Consider the following 5,611-nt stretch of genomic DNA (forward strand, 5'->3'; position numbering starts at 1 on the left):
CAGGTCCGAGGTCTGAGGAAGAGAGTTAACAATGATCCAAAAGGGGACATGGGTTCGACAGTTGCGTTGATATGCTTTCCCTGCACTTATCCTTCATCGCTGCTCACTGCAAAAGCTGTCTGTGCAGTCTCAAGACAGGAGACCTCTTCTTTGACTCTCTGACACCCTCTAAGTGCTTATTTGACTACGAGTGATCTCCTCAACGCATCCCCCACCCCACTTGACACCAGTCTCACTGAGGCTCCATTCAACTCCTGGAGAATCCTTCCTCCACGCTTGAAGACAGACTGTAAACAAGTAACTCTGAGGGGAAAATGGGCCTCAAAGCTCCTTGTTGCTTCCCTCTGTTGCTACAGCCAACGTCTCATCTGACTGCACGCAACGGCCAAATTAGCTGGAAGGCACTGGGATTGTTCAGTCACATTAATGTGTGGACGGGACAATATTTGACCTATCAGATAACAGGCAGACAATGTGAATAAGGCAGAAATGAAAAATGAATTGACATTCTGGCATCTGGGTGCCATGTCACCCATGGTGTAATGTAGTCCAGGTGCACTGATGTGCTGCTCTCTAGACACCTCGAACCATGCACAGAACATAATTTGGTGTCCTGTCCAATTAGCCAAGCTACTGGTACAGGTGAATGCAACACCCTCAGGCATGCATTTCTCATCTGCAGAGGCCACGGCTACGGATGTTCAGCGGCTCCAACCTGAGACGAGGAGGATCGCAGCAGCCCTGGCGGCAGTGCTCGTTGTGGGGTGAGCCCTCCGCGCACCATGTAACGCAAGTGGACTGAAGTGCCAAGCTGATGTTTCCACATGACAGCTTAAATTTACCGAGGGCACTGCAGGACGCGCGAAACACACACGCACACGAAAACCAACGTGAAAGCGTTTACGCGCATTTCCCCCACATGCAAACCTACTTAAAGGTGCACATGTCACCACCCATAAATGCAAACTTAGTCACAAACACCTGACGCTGACCGAGTAAAGCCAAAAGGTGCAGCCTGGAGTCTATTGTTTGAATGCGAAAATAAACAAAGCCATATGCAATTCAGCTTGGGAGATACGGCTCTCCTGTCTGCAAAACAAACATCAACAAACATTGTCTCATGCTGACCAGATTATCGGTGAACCATACAGTAACCACATCAGTGCTGAATCTCTCCTGAGAAAAGATGGGAAGCGATGCACACCTGGATTGTGAAGGAGCCGTTTTAGTGCAACAGAATAGTAGACAGTATACCCAATATACAGTATGTCCTAATAGAACATCATTTTCTAATTGCATTTTGCACGTCATCATCAGGTTAACTTTTTTCTTTTAAACATGTGCTGTACGCAGCTTCTTCCCAAACACAAACACAGTTCATTTCTATGATGCTAAAAACAGATCCGAGAGCAGTGGAGCGTGTCTCTATCTGTACAATGTACAAAAATCCAATATACTGTCCTGCAGCACCAAACACATATCTATCTGTCTCTAAGCTACCTTAAGAATTAAACAAGCAACAATAACTAGAGCGAAAATAATCTCTCACTTCCAGCAAGTGAAAAGTACTCACATCACTGAGGCATCGTCTCTTGAGAAAAGGCTTACTGGGAGCACTGGTGAGCAGCCCATCCAATAAGGCATTCTTAGCTATCCTGAGATCAGTCATCATTCCACAAGTATACGGACGCAGGCAGGCTGACAAGAGCGAGGGTGTCGATGTCACTGTCAGCCACAAGGAGAAAAGCAAGATTGACAATGACAGTTCGCACTCAGTAGTGTCGCTCAGGCAACAAACTGGGAGAGAAAGCCTGATGGCTGGCAGAATCCATACATCTGTGTGTGAGGTAAAAGCATGTGCGTGTGAGAATTTCCCTTCCTTCCCCTTTTTTTTTTTTTTTTTTTTAATGCCTGCCCCCACCCTCCCATGTACACACACAGCTATTCAGTAGGAAGCAGGAGGGAGGGAGGAACGTTTCTCCCTTCTCTGTGCACAACTATCTTCTCTTTGTAACACACACACACACACACACACACACACACACACACACACACACATACACACACACACACACACACACACACACACACACACACGCACACACACACACACACACACACACACACACACAGACACACTTGCATATGGACAGACAGAAAACAGCAGTTCTCTTTTTTGTTCAATGTCAATACGAGACTGTGCTCTTCCTCTTTCCCTTCATCTTGTATTTCTCAAGCTTCCCGCTCATAACAGTTCTCCTCCGCTCCATACAGAAAGCCAGACCTACTCATGAAAATGGGGCAGCACGGGCATTTCTTTTACCTCCAAGGACAAATCCTAGACATTTCCACACATTTTACAGTTTATGTCATAATGCGCTTTACTGCACATGGTGAGAAGTAGGTTAATTACACCCGCAGTGCTTTTATAGATTGTAAGTGCTGATTATGAGCTGTTTGAACTATTTCTGTTCAAGCACTCAGATATATTTCCCTCTTTTTTTGACAATCATTGCTGAATAACACAGGTTGGCCATCATAAATAAATGACAAAAGTCGATTAATGAGTGGTGCACTCTGGGGTTTCCACATGAAAATGCATTAGGCACTTTTCACTGCATCGTGTCCAAATGTGAAAGCTCCAAGTGTTATCGCTTCTACCAGGGGAGATATGTGAGACAGGCAAGCAGCCCAGCTCCCTGGATTTGAAGATGCCACAGCCTGATGGGGAGGGGGGGGGGGGGGGGGGGGGGGGATTTAGCAAACCTCAGCACCTACGAAATCCCGTGTGCATAGTTAAGTACTGGTATGACATGAGAGCATAAAAGATAAGGTAGAAACAGAGGAGGAAAGGAGAGATTAAAATATGAGGGAAGCACTGTGGGATGAAAGAGGGGAGCTGTCGTTCTGTGAAAGCTGAGTCTTCTCTGTGCAGCTTTCTCCATCGGGCACACTCCCAACATCAGATATCAACAAACACTGACCTACTTTAAAATAAATAAATAAAAAAAACCACTGCTGAAAGCTTTCACGAGGACAGATTCTCCCCATGTATGTTAAGCATTTTTTCATTTGGCAATAGAAGATAAACACTGTCAGCCATCCGTCTGCATTAATCTCGATAGGAAGTACATTCAGTTGAGTAATACTGCATCGGCAGCTTGTTCAGTGGCCTTACGCTCCAAACTATAACACCCTAGCATCAGTGTTGAATGTGTCAGTTTTGCACTTGTCACTTTCTGCTAGTTACAGGCATACACGTTTTTTCAAACTAAACTTCTGTTTTTACGCGGAACAACTTGGTTAGGATTAGGCAACCAAACAACTTGATTAGATTAATTAAGAAAAGATTGAAATGTTTGTTACGTATAGTATAGGCTACGTAGTAATGTTACGCAACGTTACGTAACTTAGAATAAGTGAACGTTGACTTTTGGTCTCCTGGGTGAAAGTCCTGTGTTTCGGAAACCAATCATCCACTTCGACCTCCTCCCAAAGCACACCTAATTGCTCTTTATACTAAGTAACTTGACTTCCGTGGTTATACTTGTCTTTTCAATATGTCTTTTGTCATCTGATCTTTCCACGATGCATTAACTGTCAAGTCTGTACGCTTCAAGATTGGATCTTCCTCGCACTGGTAACACATCAGCTAGACCACATGCAGAGGTGGACTGGCTCAAATTGGTTCAGATCTCAGTGAGGTGTGGGCAGCATGAGGGAACAAAATGGATCATCTCGCATCATCTTCTTCTCCTGAGTGAGAGCACAGGAAGGGGAGGAAAACCAGGACTGGAGTACAGCTGAGACCCGTTGTCTGAGTCGTGCAAAGTTACTGCTGATGAAAACCCAACATTTGCTGATTTGCCTGCATCAAAATAAAAGCTTTTGAAAAACTAAATAACAGGGGACTTTTATTGTGAAGAATTCGTAGGAAATTGTCACAGAAGTAGCGGAGCTTTGTGACAGGCGGCAACCTCCGGTTCTGCTGAGTGAAGCCAAAGCGGAAGTGTCTTAAAACTTGCATTCTCTCTACTGACCAGCAGGGAGCGACTCCTCTGGTTGCAAAAAGAAGGTCTCACAGCTGAGTTCTGATCATAAAAGTCTCATTGAAAAGACAAGTGTAACCACGGCCATAGTTTGACGCATAGGGCCGCTGAACCAAGCTTCTGTATTTGAAGAGTTGGGAATGAGAACGTGTTGCAGCATCACAATGGGGCTGCCTTTTAGACACTGTCTAATCCTGAGGTTGCATTTCATTACTGATGATCTGTTTAGTCAGGTCTAGACGGGCTTTAGCTGATGCCAAAGTAGGCTTTGAGAACATTTACAGAGGAACGTTGAATACTAATTACATACTTTCCTGATAATCATGTATAACAGTCACATCATGGCAAATGTGAGGGAGATACTCATTTCTATTCAGATTCACACTATGAGTACTGACATACAAAGCATACTGATTGGGAAGCATCTTTGGTGAGTGCGACATTCTAGCTCAAGCTGTTGGAAAAGTCAAGCCGCTGTTGTTCTGTCCAGTTTGGTTCTGGTGACCACAGCATGTGGTGTGATCTAACAGAACAATATGTACAGAAGACGACCAAGATCAGCACTGAACAAGTGAAAGGAAACACAGGTTTGACTTGGAAGTGTCTTGGCTTTCAGACTTCATGTCCCGCATGTCTTTTCAGCTGCTCACGTTTCGTCAACTGATTCATTGATCTGATCAGACTGACTTGGTTGAATAGAACATATGAGGGGTATTGAATCCATGAACCATAAAGTCCAGACCTTTCTACTCATTCTCCAAGCTGAGGAGTGAATCTCTGACTGCACCACTTCATTAACTCGTCACAGCCAGAGCCCCATTTGAATTTCCATGGACAAATTGTCAATGATTTGCATCCAAAGACATATCCCCACGCCTGCTCACTCCGCAATCCCTCCGTGCTATCTGGGTTTGCCGCAACCTCAAAGGCAATACAGTAAAATGGAAAACTAGACTTCAAAGAGAGTCAATCAACGGGCACAGAAGCCTGACATTTCAGCCAGAGAAAATCCATCGGGGTCCATTCATCAGGTCTGGCTTCAGAGAAGAGCCTGACCTTGCTGCAGCCACCGAGGCCTGGGAGACACAAACTGAGTTCACACAGATGGACCCCCGCCACCACTTCACTACCTCAGACGAGCTGTTTGATTGCCATGAAGGTTAAGGTCTACAGAACTGCTGCTGGGTTTTCTGTCTGCTGAAGCAGATCTCCTACTGTCTTCACTCTGGCAAAAAGTAGTGAGTGAGTTCAGACAAAGAGGAGGCACTGCAGCTCTCCCTAGATCATCTCTTGCATTTTGATTAACATCTTCTGGGCATTTGTTTGTGTAATGCATTATTAACAACTGCCTATCAAGGACTTAAAGGTGAGAGGGTTGAATAAATCAATAAAACAGCCCTCCATCAATTTAGCATTGCACCTATATAACCTTGATGGATTCACGATGGACAGTTTTAACAAAAGGATCAAAATCGACACAGAAGAACCAGAGATATCATCTGTATTCATTCCAAGCTTTTTTCTACCATGTCAAAACCTGGCGTCTATGTTACCCACAATGC

Source organism: Pholis gunnellus, assembly GCF_910591455.1.
Source record: "Pholis gunnellus genome assembly, chromosome: 3".
In the NCBI taxonomy this organism is placed as follows: domain Eukaryota; kingdom Metazoa; phylum Chordata; class Actinopteri; order Perciformes; family Pholidae; genus Pholis; species Pholis gunnellus.